We start from the raw sequence: 20,186 nt of genomic DNA on the forward strand, positions 1-20,186 counted from the left end.
GATCACTGGGGGGTACCAGGTGTCGGACCTCCACAATCTTATTTAGATGCCTTATTTTGAGTATAGCTCATCAATTTCTGTACCCCGGAGAGACTTTTTAATAAAACTGTTATCTTCCAGTGTTATGAAAAGGTCTTAGGGTCTTCTCAGGAACCATGTCCCAGGCTGAATTGCTGCCACTGAAGCCTTTATGGCAATACCATCTAGCAATATACAGATAAATATTTGTTCCCTCTTCTAACATTCCCCAACATAAATGTTGAATGTGTATAAGGCCACTCTGCCTGTTGCAATCGTGATTGCTATCTGTACTAATTAATTAGACCATTATTAGCGACTATCTTTTAAGTGTCTTTCCACTGCTTGCCTTAACTTACATATTTCCTTGGTGTCAAGTTGATATCTATTGTAAACAGGCAAGAAAGCCTAATTAAACATTAATTCAAAAACTCTTGGGGCTTCAAAGTGAAAAATACCTTAAAAACAAACTTGTTTGCGACCCTGTTCGGAGAACATTCCAGTATGAGAGGCTTCTTGCAAGAACCTTGCACTTAACTAGCAAATTATTTCTGCATGTGGCTTAGGTAATTTTAGCCCTAAGCTCTGCTGTGTTGTACCTTAACGTTAACAGTCACTTGTTCCAACCCTTGAAATGCTCATTTTTTGCTAAACAGAAATAAAAAGAAGCAGACTTAACTGACCTTTAAATAACTGCCTATTGAATTAACTATAGCATATGCAGCATGCCAAACAGGCAGCCAGGCTGGTTAATGGTTTGCCCACCAAAAGCAGAGGCACTTCTCCCACAGAACAATTTATGCCTTTTATTCAAGCTGATTATTACTTTAAGGCATGGAGGAGAAGCAATAAAAGAGAAAGTTGTACACAGTAAGAATGTTCTGTATTTGCTATTTTCTGCCTAATTTTCTCTTGTCCTGAAGTCTCTATAAAAAAAATTTTGCATATTTTTTTATTGTGAAAAATGTTTTGTATATTCTGCTGCCTTAATAATAACTGAGTAATAACTGATTGGAACTAGAGGGAATCAGTGGTAAGTCATCCATAAAATCAAGTAATAAAGGTTAAAAGTGATTGACCAGAGAGTAATGGTGTGCAAATCAATTCTAATGAATCGTTTTGTCCGATTAGGCATAGTTTGTTACCTGTGAGGGGCTGTCCCCATAGCGGAGGAAGCATCCAACTGCCATTTGATTAAAAGGGCCAGACATCTCGCCAGGCCCTGAAAATCTCAAGCCTGCTACGAGTAGTGGTGCAAGCAAGTTTAAACCAGAAAGTGTTGACCCATTGCAGAGTGATGAGGGAGGAGTTGTAGAAAGTAGAAAGCAAAGCTATTAATTTTTTTTCTGCACTGTATTCACTGAGGAAAATAAACCATCAGATGAAATGCAGTGTCAAAATAAACTCCCCATTAAAAGTGTCCCGTGTAAGCCAGAAAGAAGAGCAGTAATGTCCTAAAAATATTAAAATAGACAAAGCACCAGGTCCAGATGGTATACACCCCATATCCTAATAGAATTAAAGGGGTTGTCTGGGTTCAGAGCTAATAGCCACATTTTCAACCAGACAGGCCCTGTGCACTCCCTTTACACTGCTAGGCGGAGTGTATTTGGTGATGTCAACGGCTCTGATGGACGGGCTTTAGCAAGGCTAAATCCGGCCTATTAGTGCCAGTGACATCACCTGGTTCACTGCTGGAAAAAAGCCTCCGCTTAGCTTACCCATGAAGGGCCCGGTACATCACCAGATTGCCTTAAAAAGCCACCATGAAATTCTCCGATGCTTATATTAGGGGGGAAGCCTGGGTGAAAATGTCGGTACATTCAGGTTTAGCTCTGAACCCGGACAACCCTTTAAGGTAATAGACAGACCTTTATTTCTTATTTTTTTAGTGCCAATATTCAAAAAGGGGTCAAAAAGAGAGCTTGGAAACTATAGGCCAGTGAGTTTAATATCTTTTGTGGGTAAACTGTTTGAAGGTTTTCTAAGAGATGCTATTCTGGAATAGCTCAATGAAAATAAGTGAATAATGCCATATCAGCACAGATTAATGAGAGATTGGCCCTGCCAAACTAATTTAATCAGTTTCTATGAGGAGGTAATTTCTAGACTTGACTGCGATGAGTCAATGGGTGTTGTATATCTTGATTTCTCCAAAGCATTTGATACTGTGCCATATAAAAAGTTAGCATATAGAATGAGAATGCTTGGACTGGAGGAAAATGTCTGTATGTGGGTAAGTAACTGGCTCAGTGATAGAAAACAGAGGGTGGTTTTTAACGGTACACACTGAGATTGGGTCACTGTCACTAGTGGAGTACCTCAGGGGTCAGTATTGGGCCCCATTCTCTTCATTATATTTATTAATGATCTTGTAGAAGGCTTGCATAGTAAAATATCAATTTTCGCAGATGACACTAAACTGTGTAAAGTAATTAACATGGAAGAGGACACTATACAGCTACAGATGGATCTGGATAGATTGGAGGCTTGGGCAGAGAAGTGGCAGATGAGGTTTAACACTTATAAATGTAAGGTTATGCACATGTAAAGGAAACATACATGTCACCAGTACATACTAAATGGTAAAACACTCGGTAACACTAACGTAGAAAAGGCTTTTAGCAGACAGCAAACTAAGCTGTAGAAACCATTGTCAGGCAGCTGCTGCCAAGGCCAGTAAGATAATGGGTTGCATCAACAGGGGCATAGATGCCTGTGATAAGAAACTAGTCCTACCACTTTACAAATCACTGGTCAGACCACACATGGAGCATTGTGTAAAGTTCTGGGCTTCTGTGAACAAGGCAGACATAGCAGAGCTGGAGAGGGTTCAGAGGAGGGCAACTAAAGAATAACTGGAATGGGTGGACTACAGTACCCAGAAAGATTATTTATATAGAAAATTAGGGTTATTCAATTTATAAAAAAAGATGACTTAGGGGAGATCTAATAACCATGTATAAATATATCAGGGGTCAGTACAGAGATCTATTTATTCCCAGATACTGTGACTAATGTGAGGATTCTTTACGGTAAGAGCAGTGAGACTATAGAACTCTCTGCCTGAGGAGGTGGTGATGGTGAATTCACTAAAGGAGTTCAATAGGGGCTTGGATGCATTTTTGGAGAGTAATAGTATTACAGGAGAGGTCATTGATCCAGGGAGTTATTCTAATTGCCCGATTTGAGTTTTTTTTTTCTGCTTTCCTCTGGATCAACTTGCGGGTTAACAGGTTGAACTAGATATATATATTTTTTTCCAGCCTTATAAACTCTGTTACTATGTAAGCATAGAAATTCTGCTTCCGCTACTGGAGCAGTGACTGAGCATCCGCTGCTATACTTCCAAGTAAAGGCACATGAATAGGTGCTGCTTTTGAAGCTGAACCATTGCCAGGTTGGGAGTAATGTCCAGCCCGTTAATTCAAATGGCAGCTTCTTCACCAATGGGGACAGCTCCTCACAGGTGGAAACCTCTTTCAATCGAGACAAATCGATCTGTTATGATCAATTTGCCCATCTCTACTGGAGAAATATTTTTTAAGGGCCATAACTAGATATAAAATACTGCCTCTTCTTTCTCCGGCCTCACCATTTGTACCCTGGTATTCGGGCCTACAAAATAATGAAGTTTTTGTCATCTACATGCACCTGAGGAAGGTGTTTCATTTGGGCTTGTAGCTGGCACAGATCTACCACATCCTCTCCATGCAAAAGGAGCTCCACCAGCACCAGCAGCACCACACCAGAGTCACATGCCTTATTTGATGCTCTCCTCATTCTTTGAGGTCACCCACCGAGCTAACAGACAGATTAACTCTATTAATTTCCCTGTCACATATGCAGTGCAGGTGTACCTCAGACCAAAAATTGGGTATATTTCACCACCGAACTAACAGACGGATTAACTGTATTTATTTCCATGTCAGGTATGCAGTGCAGGTGTCACAGCTGAGGATGGGGAAAACCCTCAGCATTGCGATGTACAGAGATGATGGTCGCTGCTCGACCAGGACGACAGGATTAGGGAGCAGGTCACCTCCTAAACGCATCCCTAACCTGACCCTGACTCCTAGCTACATGAGCCAACCTTGATGGTGGGAGGGCTCATGCTCCGGAACCTAGAAGTCCCTGCTAGCCCTCAAGATGGCCCTCACCTAGGAGCAGGGTAAGACGACCTGTTCCTTCTGGACACGAAGGAAGAGGAGTCTCACTGGCCAAGCTGCTGGGAAAAAGGGGAACACAAACAGTCCTATGGATATGGCAGGTAATGTGAACTAGTTCCACTTACCTGCCACAGCCTTGCTGACTGGATCCCTGTGCAGGCAAGCTGAAGTCCACACAACATTCAATGAACCCAGCAAACACACAGCCACACACAGGAACCCAGATCCATAGCTGCACCAATATACAACAGGAAAATATAAACTGAACATCACATAACATGGTGTATCACAATTTATGACCACAAGGGTGGCCCTCACTGGCAGATGGAAATGTGACCAGGAGAGTTCCTCCAGCTTACAACAAGGCTGGAGTACCCCTCAGACATCAGGTCTAAACTGAGGCTTTATAGCCCATGCAGCCACACCCACAAACGGACACACCCAGTGCACACACACACACTAGGAAGGAAGTTAACCCTTCCAACACCAGGGAAGGGAAGACATCAACTTAAAGGGAAAGTGTCCAACACCTAAGTCACACTGTGGCTGTTGCCGCAAGCAACGACATGGGTGGCAACCGTGTCCTGGGAGTCAGCCCGAAGGCCGGGACACTGCCACCACATGTACACACTACAACCAAACGTTGCCACGGGCAACCACAGTGAGGGGAAGATGTCAGTGCACACCAAACATAAGACAGAGTGCACACAGACATACATAAGTGCATACATACAGACACACAAACTCCAAAGGGACCGCACACATACCTGTTGTCCGCAGCAACCACACTTGAGGCAAACTACATCAAGCCTCAAGCTGCGGTTGAAACAACATCCCAAACCGTGGGCAACTGTATGCGGCTCCCAAGGAGTCACGGCCAGAACCGTGGCCGTGACAGCAGGTGCACCTCACAACAAGAATGGGAATATGTCACCCACCGAACTAACAGAAAGATGAACTATTATATTTTTGTGTCAGGGGTACAAAGATGGTGGATTGCACCCACAAAAAAATCTCTATAGTTCACCCACAAAATTAATAGCCAGATTAATTATTATATTTCTGTGTCAGGAGTGAAAAGATGGTGCATTGAAAACACAAAAGATCGCTATAGGTCACCCACAGAATTAACAGACAGATTTTGTAGTATATTTCTCTGTCAGGGGTGCAAAGCTGGTTTATTGCATCCACAAAATTTTTTTATACTGTAGGTTACCCACAAAAAAGAATAGCCAACTTCCTTACTCTCTCCCTCAGTACAGCTACCTGCTTCCAGTCCCTGCACTACTCAGAGCTGATGGCGGTGCTACATGTGGTCCAGCTTTTATAGAGACTGGGTCACATGAAGCACCGGCCAATCACAGTTCGGGTTCGCTCAGCACTACTGTTATGTTCTGTTTTCCCAAAGTTGACAAATCTACAGCACCAGATGCAACCACAACCAGAGCTGTACCTCAATAAACAGTATATATGATGTTGCACTGGCTCCTTCATTTTATTGAATGGCAAGGTTTTAAGTGGTCAAACCCCCACCAATAAAAAATGAATCTCCTATCCTAAGGACAGGCCAGAAACTCCTAGAAAACCCCTTTATTGATTGTTTTATTAGCCCTTGCTTGTTTTATTAGGCAAGTCATTATATCTATCATCATGAACAAGAAGGCTTAGAATGAACAGTGCTATAGATTCATTAAAGATATGCAGCTATTGAGATTTGTGTTTTAATCAGAACCATAACTGAGTAGGGATTCATGCTTAAGGGCTATGAACACCTTTGAGAGGCAATATTTAATATCATTACATTTTATTCATTTTGGACCAAAATCATTTTTATCTATTAGACTTTATTAAGTATTTTCAATTGTTTTTTTTTCTACAGCCTTCACTTTCTGTATACCTTCAGACCGGCTTGCTTTCTGTTTTACAATGAATCTGATCAAAGAACTGCTCCATGTGTAGCCCTAATCGCTGAACTCCTGACAGCTCATAAACACTTATGTAAGCCATACAGGTTTAGCTATAAATGAGTGCTTATGAGCTGTTTGGAGTTCAGAGATAATTGCTACAGAAACAGGGGTGCAGAATTTACTAAGAAGGGGAAGCCGGACAGTCTGCGAATATACAGAAACTGAAAGCTGTAGAGGCAAAGCTGTTGGAAATCTTTAATAAACATTAATTGAAAAAATTATTTTTAGCCCAAAATAAATAAAATGCAATAATAAAAAAAAACATTGCCCCTGAAGGTGTCCATAGCATAAAAATGTATGTGGAAAATCTGCATAAATTACACAGCCATGTGCATGTACCCTACGTGTCAATTCACATGCCACAGATTTGTTTAAAAATGTATGTACTGTATCTGTTCATTTTGTATGTATGCAAGGTGCAGAAAGCTGTTTGCTTGTATTCAACACAAGGCTACATGCACAATGTATGTACATTGTGGTCCTCAAACCGCATATCCACAAAATACTGATACATGCAGCAGTGGCATACATAGAGAAGTAAGGGCCCAATAACAAGGATCAAACCAGGCCCCCCACACAGGACAGAAGGATTTCTGCCTAAACCCTTTTCAATGACCCTTGGGCCATTTTTCCATTGTCTCATTTGCTAAAAGTTGTTCCTTTAGAGGGTGGAGTCCTGACCAAGTTTTCACCTCCAGTAGAAGAGGAGATTATCCCAACTAAGACTGGGCCCCCTCTTGCCCTGGGCCCCATAGCAGTCGCATAGTCTGCCGCTATGGTAGTTACACTCCAGACATGCCGTGTGCATGCCACATTTTTCACAGACCCAATAGTAGAAATGACTATTCTTGTTCGTAAAACGGACAAGAATAGGGCATGTTCTATAATTTGCTGTACATGGATGTGGTCAGCACATGACATAAAAATGAATGGGTCTAATTGCAATCCACAAAAAATGCTAATCAGATGCGGAATAAAAAACGGTCATGTAAATGAGGCCTCATTTTCAGTCACAGATATTTCTACTGTGTATTTCAAGAATAGACTAATACCACTACTATTAACCCCTACTACTTCATGAGAAAGTCCTAAACCAAATTCGAGCAAAGATAAGGGTCAAGACAAGTGCTGGAGTTCACGATCAGTCTTACAAAAAAACACCGGCAACACAAGAATGTAAAAGCAAATAATTACCACAAGTTGCAGAAGGCTTCTCCTTGAACAAAGACAAATGCAGACCTTGAAAACATTGATTGAAAATCCTGAATTACATATCTGCTGTTAGGGATGGGCAAAACACTTCTGAACAAATCGGATTTGGCGCAAATTTTGAATATTATTCAAATTGGATCCAAATTAAAAATTTTGGTGATTCGATTTGGGCGAAGTAGTTTGTCATTAATTGAATTTCTTTGTGAAATTTGACGAAGCAGCCAAATTGACTTTTTCAAAGCCTTGCTGATCACTACTTACTGTACATGAAAATTTGAAGCACTTGCCATATATTCTGGACCAAACATTCCTTGGGCTCATTTATTAATGGCAAGGTGGCCTCCTCAAATGGGAACCTGTCAGACATGCCTCTTATTGGCACGGGTCTACAAAATGAATTTAGGGCAATGGAGGACCCAGCTATACTCTGCCCTCATCAGATGCCTTAGGCAATGTTCACAGTGGCCTTTTAAGCGTAATTTTGGCGGGGACAGACAATTTTGCTGAAAACCCTCCAACAGCCGCGTCTTCTCTGCCTCCCATACATCTCATTGGGAGACAGTGCTGAGGATCGCAGAGCAGCGGATTAAAGCCATCGCTGCGCCAAGAAGGGACATGTCCTTTCTATGCGTGGCCGCGGCTATAAGCCGCCACTCTGTGATCCCCAGTGCTGCCTCCCATTGAGATGGGAGGCAGTTAGAACGTGGCCATCGGTGGGTTTTCAAGTTGCAAAGTTGCTGTTCTTTATATGCTTAAAAAGCTGCCGTCCCCTTAGACAGATGGGTAGGAGTGCACGGTCCATGGCGGCAGCCATTCTTCCAAATGGACAGTGCAAAAAACAAAGTCCAACAGCTCCAAGCAATATGAAATTAACAAACAATCATAAGAACAAATGTGCTCGAAGTCAAAGCGCTTCAAATTTTCATTTTCAGACATACTTTTTCTACATTAGTTGTTATTATTGAGACTAAAATTACTTTGTAGGACAAAAAATTGTCTTGTTTTCCAATTGACAAATAATAGCCTACAAGATTAAATGTGTCCTTCTAGAGATGCTTAATTATACACTTGACACATGCAGTACTTTATGACTTGATGATTTAGTACGTTCTGAAATGTAAAACACGTAGCTTTCACATCAAAAAGTGAGGAACAAATGCAATAAAAGAAAGACCAGGACTTAAAGGGCATGGACAAAGACAAATCAAGAGAAGATATTAAGATAATGTCTTAGTAATTGTGTAAGGCTGGGTTCACACATCACTTTCCGCTGTAGGAACAGAACATCAAAAATCATGGAAGTGTCGGATCTGGCACATAACTGAAGTGAACGGTGAAGAACACATCCCACTGACTATAATGGGGTCTGTTCAGTTTCTGTTCAGGAGTCCGTTCTTCTAGCAGATGCAAGAAATATAGCTAAAAAAAAACCTTCTCCATGCAGGATTATTTCTCAGCTGATTTTGATGAAATCTGTGACGGAGACCTTGTACGGAGTGACCTTAGCCTTAAAGAAAGAGTCTTAAGATAGAGAGGACCTACACCTTTATATAAAAAAAAAATAATGTATAGTAAATAAGGGAATGTATAGTAAATGTACCTAGTGGCCTCTAGAATTGCTGTGCTTGCAGGTCCATTGATGCTTTCCTCTAAGATGACCACCTGCTTCTCTGACTACCCTATGTCCGGTAAGCAGTAGTCTGACCCGCCTCTCTGTGGTTACATTACATCAGCTCTGTGTCAATACCATCTGTGTCTTCCCCTGCAAGTCCCATGACCAGTGTGATTAACCCAGGGGAGTTTCTCAGACTACCGGAGAGCGCTGTGCTTAGGGTAGTATGAGAAGATGGAGTATATGGAGCCTACCTTAGATTAAAGCAGAGGGGACAAAGAATGAGCAAATCTGCAGTCCAACGACGGAAAAGGAGCCACCTGGGCAGTGTGTAATTCATGCTCAGCTTATGGTCCTTTTTTATGTAAAACTGGAGGGTCACTTTAAGTGTTTATAAAGTTCTTTCAGATTGCTGAGATATTTGACATCAGATATGTACATATGTAAAGATAGTGACTGCTACATCTGTAGACAAATAGACAAAAGGATGGACAGAGAGATAGATAGATAGATAGATAGATAACATTGATAATAGTAATGATTGCTAAAACTGTAAATAATTAGACAAAAGGACAGATAGATAGAGACAGATAGATAGATAGATAGATAGATAGATAGATAGATAGATAGATAGATAGATTAATAGATAGATAGATAATAGATAACATTGATAATAGTAATGGTTGCTAAAACTGTAAATAAATAGACAAAAGGACAGACAGATAGACCAACAGATAAATAGATAATAGATATAGATAATAGATATAGATAGATAAATATAATTGGCAAATATAGATAGACAATAGATAGATATGAAATTGATAGATATATAGATAATAGATAGATAACATTGATCATAGTAGTGATTGTGAAAACTGTAGATAATTAGACAAAAGGACAGAGAGACCGATAGATCGATAGATAGATAGATAGATAGATAATGGATAGATAGATAGATAGATAGATAGATAGATATTAGATAGATAACATTGACAGGTAGATAACGTAGGTAGAGAAAATAGACAAAAGGACAGACAAAGAGACCAGCAGATAGATATATAGATAGACAATAGATGGATAAATACAATTCACAGAGATAGATTATAGTAGATTATGAGATGGATAAATAGATAAACGGCAATATAGATACATACTTAATCATTTTTTAATATTTTAATCTGCTGTACATAAATGCTAATTCTAGAGACCACTCACAGACAGTGCATTGTATGAGCAGGGGCCGTGTCCTCTGACAACATGCCATCACACATGAGAATACCAGGATAAATATAGAGGAGTCGATGCAGGGCTCTCTTGTGTAACTCCGCAGGTCGCTGGGATTGCTGCTGAGTTTAGCACACGGAGGACAGACAGGTGTTTTTTTGTCATCTCCATAGAAATATCCACTTTGACAAACACTTGTTGGTTCCTCAATGCTTTTCTTTTGAATATCAGCCTTTTTTTATTATTTTTCTTTTGAACACTTGGAAAAGTTTGAGACCCACAGCGTTATTCTGTATATCCCCAGTCTCTTAATGGGTTCACTGATTTTCGGGTAGCACAGTTTTTGTTGTCTTTGATTATATTTGGTGGTCATTATATCCTTATAATTGGCCAATGTGATGGCAGAAAGGCTCTGTCATTTCACTCTCCCCTGAGCTATACACAGCTGTTTGTTACAGATGTAGCAGATCTGAGTTTGTCATTGAACACAACTCATGGTGATATCCTGAAATGCTATCTGCAGTTTTCCCTTCTGAAGGAATATCTACTACACCTGTGTATTAGTTTTATGTAAGCCTAAAGGGATATGATTTTGAAACAAATGCAAGCTACTGTATAAGATGCCTATATGGGGTTAAACAGTAAGCTCAAAGAGCTCCCATTTTACCACTGTCAGAAGCGGCATTTGTTGAGTGTTGTTGTAGACTGTGGCAAGCATCCAGCGGAAAAGGAGATTCAGAAGGAAGCTGTCAACTAGCCAATCAGATATGCTGGAAATGTTCTCTGGAAAGCTGATTGGTCAAGATCTATACAGTATTCTTTCTTTAAAAGTCCTGTTCAGCTGGATGCCAGCCACAGTATAGGGTCACCAAACTCTACATCAAACTGCTTTTGATCCCTACCATCCCAGGGATGATGATGTGGGGGCATGAACTAAGACTGAATAGGGCATCTCTCCACTACATATGAGATCTATGAATCTTTAAAAAATCTATTTTTTCCATTCATTCTCCAAGCTCTTACCAATTCTCTGAGAATCACAAAGCTGGCAAATCTACATAGCCATCTGTATCTTTTCTGTTAAGTAAATGGGCTTGGATAGAACAATCTGTCCCAACTTCCGATCCAGCGACAGAACAGGGGATGAGGGTGCTTATGTTGAGTAATACTGCAATATGGTGATTTGATCATGTGCAAAACTGCCAAATGATAACAAGGCCATGTCTCAATCCATAAAAGAGCATGAACGAAATGGCATGTCGGGGGTCCAGAAATACCATAGGAGAAAGGTGAAGTAGAGATGGTATTGGGTAGAGATGAGTTTGGGTAAACTGTTCTTAGAAGGGTAGCTTGACAAAAAGCTAATCACAAAGTTTTCCCCTATCGGCTATAATCTGTGGAGAAACATGGTGGCAAGTGTTCAGCGCCACCACAGGGGAAATTGAACATTACACATTGCTCATTTGACTCAATAAATTAATGGCTATGGACATCTTTGGTGGCATTTCTTTATTATTGCATTGCCCTCATTTTTTGCTAAAAATTATATTTCAGTTGGTCTTTATAAAAAATGTTGAACCCTTGTCTTTCTGCAGCCTCGAGTTTCTCTAATAGCAGTATCTGAATTTTCACTGTGTTCCATCAAGCAGCTCAGCTGATGGCTCCTTATCTCTGATCTTTGACCTCCTAAACTCTCATCACCGCTTAATCCTTATCTTACTGATAAGAATGTGGCTTAAATAAGTGTTTACGGCCTTTTAGTAATTTAGAGATAAGGGTTATTAGATGACCGGAACAAAGTGAAAGTGCTATTCACACAGCCAGAAAAACAACCCTTAACCCTTTGTGACAGAACGGCTCAATATTTTTAATAAAGACCTATTGAACTAATGTAAAGGAAAATTGGTGTAGTTGCCTATATCAGCCAATCAGATTTCACTTTTAATTTTACCAAGGAGCTCATAAAAATGAAAGATGGAATCTGATTGGTTGCTATGGGCAATGAAGCAAGTTTTACTTCATACCAGTTTTGATAAATCCCCCCCAAAGGTAGTTATTTTGTCTGCCAAGTACCCACTCGTGGTGCTCTTCTGGGCATATTTGTGGGCATTTCAGGAGAGTCGCCCACTTGCAGTGATTAGCACACGCATACAATGATTGAGATGATCAGGAATGGAACGGTTGGATGACAGGGAAGGTCTTCTTGGGTTACAGAGTAAGTTCTGGGAACCATTTGGCTGAAGAGCTCTCTAGGCCTGGAGATAATTTATAGGAGCTAACAAGAATTGGATCTTACCGTTTTCTTATAATGCAGACAGTGGAACTTAGACACAATCTGCAGACAGGATCATAAATATCAGCCTTAATGCAAAGCTTTCTTCCTGGAAGATTAAGAAAGTATTTAGAAACTTCTCATTAAAATGTTCTCAGAGACAAACGGCAAAAGATGGTACAGAGAGATCTGCATCATAACTCCTCACCGGTGACAACTGTAGATAGACCGGTAGATGGACACAGATGGGTAAAGTGATTTTAATGATTGCATCTAAAAAAATTGAGAGGGAAATTGATGTGGAATTGGTCAATACTAAGGAAGTGTGAGGATAAAATGATTGGATAGACAGACAAATAGATTGATGCACATTTAATAAGACTGGCGTTTTAGACGCTGGTCTTAATAAAGTCCCTGCAATAGCAGTGGATCCGCCGAAGTTATGAAGAGGCACCGGCCTCTACATAACTTTGGAGCATCTAGTGCCACTTCTAAATGTAATACTGTTTCCTTGCTGTCTTACATTTAGGCCATTTTCTATGCCTAAGATAGGTGTAGAAAATTATGAATGAGATGTGTCTGCCGACCAATCCCCTTCCCCGCCCACGCCCACCATTTGAAACCCTGGTGCGACCGCGGCGAAGTCGCAGACAGGTGTTAATTTAGGCAGCTAGGTGTTAATTTAGGCGTCTTTCAGTATAGCAGATTACCCTGATAGATAAATAGATAATTACATTGATAGATAGATAGATAGATAGATAGATAGATAGATAGATAGATAATAGATAGATAGATAGATAGATAGATAGATAGATAGATAGATGATAGCTAGATAGATAGATAGATAGATAGATAGATAGATAGATAATAGATAGATAGATAGATAGATAGAGATATGAGATAGATAGATAGATAGATAGATATATGAGATAGATAATAGACAGACAGACAGATAGATAGATAGATAGATAGATAGATAGATAGATAGATAGATAGATGATAGATAGATAGATAGATAGATAGATAGATAGATATATGAGATAGATAATAGACAGACAGATAGATAGATAGATAGATAGATAGACAGACAGACAGACAGATAGACAGACAGACAGATAGATAGATAGATAGATAGATAGATAGATATATGAGAGAGAGAGAGAGAGAGAGATAGATAGATAGAACCTACTTCAGGCCACCAGAAATTACAGCCTCCATTGTGCTGACTGTTTTCCCATTCTCCCAGGGAGTTGATTTGATTTCTTCTCTGTTGCTCCGACCTGCGCTTCCACTTACCAAGCAGTAAAAATATCTAGGAGGTTTTCTGTATGTGCATTGCCAATATTTAACTGTAGGGTCATAACAACAGGTTCTTGGAGAACATCTTTCACATGACCATAGCTGGCACCTATCTGGCCGGGCGGGTGATATTGTAGCTCTTGTGACCTCTGTACCGACATTACGTACGAGACATGCGGTATATTAAATGATGTAGCGCTCCCATCATTCACAGGAGCTCTTCATGGGATCAGGGTTGAAGCACCATGTGTTCCGTGTGCCTCCCTCTAAAGCCCACTGCATTTTTCTCTTTACTTTTTGCCATGTGTAAAATGTTATTTCAACTCTGCTCTGTTTTTTTTTTACCCCTCATATATTATTTCTTTATCTGTGTGAAATGCATGGTGGGTCGATGATAAAATGCTCCTATATGTATTGATTCAATCAGGCGGAGGGTTGTTTAGGGACTTTAGAGCTTCTCATTGCTGTGAAGGGAACATCGAGGCGATAGAAGAGATTCTATTTCACTGTGTGTCTTTTATTGCAGAGCTCAGTGGTCTGTACTGCAATGATGATGCTTTGCCCAGCAGTCAATACTTAATCTACAGGCTAGACTAATTTCCATTCAGGCACAAAGGCTTTTTATAATATGCCAGACTGTCTGCCGGTGCGCTGCTGTTTTTCTTAACCATGTCCAGAAGAGGTATTTAGTGCTTAAGGTGCTCGCCTCTGGCAATGAAAGAGATGCCTCCAGTTTAAGATCACATTATATTTTTATGGGAAGCGATTCAGAAAACATTTCATTGGTCCAGTTGTCATCTGTGTTAATTGATCTGCAATAAAACGTTACATTCATTTATTTTTATGGTTTAAAGGGACACAATTGTGAAAAATTCTTTTAAAATGCTTTATGCTGTGCACTGGCTGAGGAACAAGTCACTGAGATGGCAGATAGATGTCCTCCGGGATTGTTTTCGTGCTTGCACCTGAAGTAATTTCCCAAAACTATCAGATTGGTGGGTGGGTCCTACCACTGGGACCTCCAGTGATCATGAGAACATGGACTTTATACCTCTCAGAGCCTCCCAAAATAAACAGAGTGGCAGATCGAGCATTTGCACTGCTGCTCCATCCATCTCTACAGGAGCACAGCACTCTACTCATTTTGGACATCCCATGGATATTAACAGAGTGGCAGTTTTAATGCCCAACTTGCAGCTCTGAATGGTACGGAGTTATGGTTCTCATGATTAGTGAGGGTTCTAGAAGTAGGACCCCCGCTGATCTAATAGTTACCCCATATCCCGTGGATGGGAATAACTTGTAACAACTGGAATATCCCTTTAAAGAGGTTTAATGGGATCACCATGATTTTTAACAGATATACTCATGTTGTAGCTTACCTCCAGCATGTCTTCCCCTATGCTTTTTTATTTATATTTTATTTTTAAATTTTTATCTCTCTTGACCCATAAATTACTCTGCATTGTTTCCATTCTGCATGTAGCACTTCCTGTTCCTGTATGCACTTCTTCTTTGTCTACCACAGTTCAAGCATCTCCTCTGACAATGCTCAGCTAGTTTGTAGCTCCTCTCACTCAGCTAGTTACATAGACACTCCCCTATCACTGACACACCCATCAACATGACATCACAGGAAATAAGAATGAGCTGACACACCGATCAACATGACATCACAGGAAATAAGAACGAGCTGACACACCCATAAACATGACATCACAGGAAATAAGAATGAGCTGACACACCGATCAACATGACATCACAGGAAATAAGAACGAGCTGACACACCCATCAACATGACATCACAGGAAATAAGAATGAGCTGACACACCCATCAACATGACATCACAGGAAATAAGAACGAGCTGACACACCGATCAACATGACATCACAAGAAATAAGAACGAGCTGACACACCCATCAACATGATATTACAGGAAATAAGGAAGAGCAGCATGTAGCCTACTGTATAGGCTAAACCACCTGTAAAGTTCATGACTTGTATGAGGCAAAATTCGAAGTCCATGGTCCTAGCCAGGCGCATTACTATTGTCAATGGTTTCTTTAGAGATAAGATTAATAATCAATTTGTACAAAGTTTTTGCATAGTTAAAAATTGATTTTTTATAAACCTACAATGCGGTGTTTATGGCAAATTGTTGGAAAACTTACCTTAGTTGTAATATTTTTCAGTTTTTTCATTACATTACTGGCACAATTTTTACTTTTCCATTGTATTTGTTGTCTGTACTTGACATGGCGAGACGAGTTTTCTGACTGCTACAATTCCTTTTATATACTTAGCACAATCATGTAGTGTTCTAAGACTCAATAAAGTCTGGGTTATTTAAACCTCACTATGAGCAACCTAGTAGCCGTGTGCCCTCTACACTCATAAATGATTCATGTTGAGGAAAGGGTCAGCTGTGACTTGAAATAGTTATACGCATTAGATTTATGTAGCCAAGTCTTTGGGCATGATCCCATAGGAGGTGATTAGAGAACATGGCATTATTAGGAGTGGTGCACTGTTTGTGGTGCCTTTGATGGTACTGTAAGTTGGTCTTCCTTTCTAAAACTGCAGTCAAAAGAAACTGATCTTAGTGACAAATCCTGTACTTATACCTGTTTAGTTTCCACAAGGACATTATCTTGTATCTTTCTGATGATGGTATTTTATGCATGATAACCTGCTTGTCTCTCCATTGGTTAGTGACATACAGTATAATGAGACATTTATGGGTTAATGGTCAGCTGCCAGAGGACATAAAATACTATAGAGCTAAGCTTCTCAGGAGACAATGTCAAGAAGTAATGTGACTGCTACAATGTGCACAGATTATTATTTTAGTGCAGTGACAGTGTTTTGTGTTTTTTACTAGGATGCGAGTAAGCAAGAATATAGCGTTCTTAATTCCTAGTCCATCAGGCTTATACCTTTGGAAGTAAAACCTGCTAGGATGAATTTCTTCCTAATGATACAGTGAGACGTATTATGTACTGACATGTTATTTCCTCCATCCATTTTGTTGCCGGATCAATATAATAAAGAAGGAAACCATCCCTTGTAGCTTCAAATGTACTATTGATTACGTCTAAACATTTGGAGAACCTGAAGAATCCACTTCCTTGCAATTAAAAAAAGATATAGAGTAGAGATGAGGACATTTATAAAAAATTTTTGAAGATCTTGAAAATTTCTCAAGATTAGTTTATCTCGAAAATGAAGTAGAAGACTATCGCAATGTAACTACATACACACATGATACTACAGCAGACAGTATTTGTAACTCCCAATCTTTGTTAGGTGGGTCAGATAGAACATGGATCACAAATGGAACTTGGTATTATTGTTTGTGGTATCTGGTTGGCCAATTCACAGGGAAATTATCTCAAATGTTAACTTTTATTACTATTTCAAAAATAAAAAAAATATTTACACATAGCTAGAACTAGGGTCCTTTAAATAATAAGGATATAGGTGCACTTTATGGATTTACAGGAAGACCTATAGTGTTAAAGGGGACTTAAGGTTTAGTAAGTCCCTCTTCTCATCTGCAGCCCATAAGTGCTCATACAATATTAGGGGTGAGAATATGTCTCATCCAATAACGGTAGCTAAAAACTTTGGGTAACTTTGTTAGTAAGATGCCCCCATCAATTTATCAGTGAGCATAGTGGAAATCACTGATATAAGAAGGCACAATGACTACACGGTGTCTTGTAATCCCCGTCTGTGCTCCAGTGTGGCCAACAATATATGTTCTTAAAAATGGCCGCATTGTGCATTAAAATGGGTGCTAAATACGCTTGAACGGCCATTATAGTTTGAGATAATTTCACTGTGATCAGACAGAACATGGACTAGTTAAAGAGTCTATTGAGAGCAGAAACAGCACCACTCTTGTCCATGGGTTTCATTGGGTATTTCAGCTCTGAAGTGAATAGAGATATGCCTGTGGTGGAGGGGAGTTGTGCTGTTTCTAATTTTCAACAACCCTTTTAATCAAACTGCAATGAGTGAGAAAAACAGGGTCTGGTAGTTAGTGATATCACATAATGTGAAGTTGTCATCAATAAAGACTCAAGTCAAAGGCCGGTTAAGCTTAAAGGCATAAAGTTCATTAGAATAAAGCCGTTTTGAACTGTACATTGGTGGCACTAATTCAGATGTACTCTGTAATTAAAGATACTAGAGCGGTACAGATCCATTCTACGTAAATTATTTAGAACAAGGCAAGATAAGGAGGTTAAATAATGATACTAAGTATGTCACCGGAGCACGGTCAGCTGTCTTCGAAGACAAATTTTATAATCTCAAAATTAGGGCTTACCCTGCGGTTTGGCCTGTGTTTTACAGTACTGTACCAGGGCAGATGTGCCCCTCCTTAACTAGTCTCCACACCCCACATATCTTGAGGTGTGAGATGCTAAACAAACATGAAAAGTTACGTATACGTCTGATGGATGCTTTCACAGATGGCATCCGTCAGCCATAGGATTCCTTTAAAAAAAATGTATATGCTTACCATATGTTTTGTTTTTATTTTTACAGTTTTTTTTATTTGCTTTGTATTGATTTGGTGCCCCAATAATACTGTACACTGTAACTTAAAGGGGTTATCATTTCACGGACAATGTGGGCATATCGCTATGACATGCCCCCATTGTCTTATACGTTAATGCAAATTTATAAACGCTATGGGTGGATTCATCTTTAATTTATACTACTCAAAGCACCTTGAACAAAGACAAACCAACTTAGGCTACTTTCACACTAGCGTTCGGGTGTCCGCTCGTGCGCACCGTTTGAAGGGGCTCACGAGCGGCCCCGAACGCATCCGTCTGGCCCCAATGCATTCTCAGTGGAGGCGGATCCACTGAGAATGCATCCGCCTGCCAGCGTTCAGCCTCCGCTCCGCTCAGTGAGCGGACACCTGAACGCTGCTTGCAGCGTTCGAGTGTCCGCCTGGCCGTGCGGAGGCGAGCGGATCCGTCCACACTTACAATGTAAGTCAATGGGGACGGATCCGCTTGAAGATGACACAATATGGCTCAATCTTCAAGCGGATCCGTTCCCCATTGACTTTCAATGTAAAGTCTGAACGGATCCGCTCAGACAACTTTCACACTTAGAAAATTTTCTAAGTTTTAATGCAGACGCATCCGTTCTGAACGGATGCGAACGCCTGCATTATCGGAGCGGATCCGTCTGATGAAACATCAGACGGATCCGCTCCGAACGCTAGTGTGAAAGTAGCCTTACAGATGTGTCCATCCTTACTGTTTCTCATGGCTCAATATATTCTGAGATGTCTGGCATAAAATGACCAGCTTTAGTTCTGATGCACACAAACGTTGTTTTGGTCCGCATCCGAGCCGCATTATTTGCAGCTTGAAAGCGGACCTATTCACTTTCATTGCTCCGTTCCGTGGCCCCTGTTTTGTGGACAAGAATAGGCATTTCTAATATGGGGGGGTCAGTTCCTTTCCGCGTGTTTGGTCGAGCCGCAAGCACGATCTGTAAAAGCACATATTGCAGTCATAATGTGTCACAAGATGTCTATCCTATATAAGTCTATGTGGGTCCACCCAATAGATGTAATGTGAATTGCAACTTGTCAAAGGTTATGAATTTGTTTGGTGACAAACTGGAGTCCTTAACCAAATGAAAGAAAAGATAAGGGTGGACACATTTGTAGGCATACTCATCATGTAATATCTGTTATTTGAAAATAAACCTATAATGGGAAAAATAGCCCATTGACTAAACTACAGTCCACGAACCAAACCTCCTTACTCATCACAATTTAATGACACCATCATTTTTTCAAGAAAGATGGTACTAACACTGTTCCTTTTATTAAACTTGTTTTCCCTTGACAATCTAAGAAAGAAACTACAGAAAATACAGAAGCAATAAAAATATATTAACCCCCGTGTTACTAAAGATATTGTCTACGAACATTCATAAAATAGCGGCGTGTATAAAGGCAGAGCTGTTATTGTGAAATGACTGGACCTGTCTACCACCTGCAGTTGCTTCTTGTGTTGTCTTGCCTTTTTTATTTTCAATTTGCAAAGTACCGACAAAAGAATTGTTGACTGAGCCGCAATTTTCTTGATCTTGTTTCATGTATAACAATTTTCTTTATGCACTCGTGTTGCTATGTAAAAAGTGCACGGAACATGTAAAGGAATAATGGCTTAGGATGAAGCTCCGTTAAATGTATATCAGGTACACACACGGCTTTTCTTCTACATGGTGTTTGGATTTCATTTTTCTTCTTGGATTGCACCGAGAAGGAATATATGTACTGGAGGTGGATCCAAAAAAAACTTTCCAGATCTTCTGCTTTATTTTTCATACAGTATCAGTAGTCATAGCTGTATAACATCAATCTTGTTCTGCT

The 20,186-nt window shown here is 40.1% G+C and overlaps 1 protein-coding gene across 9 annotated transcripts in view; it reads left to right on the forward strand.

Moving 5' to 3' along the window:
- Positions 1–20,186, forward strand: part of NRXN1 (neurexin 1) — a 1,679,151-nt gene that overhangs the window by 1,113,124 nt on the left and 545,841 nt on the right. The gene's annotated exons all lie outside the window — the stretch shown is intronic.

Source organism: Bufo bufo, chromosome 4 (genome assembly GCF_905171765.1).
Source record: "Bufo bufo chromosome 4, aBufBuf1.1, whole genome shotgun sequence".
NCBI classification, from domain to species: Eukaryota; Metazoa; Chordata; class Amphibia; order Anura; family Bufonidae; genus Bufo; species Bufo bufo.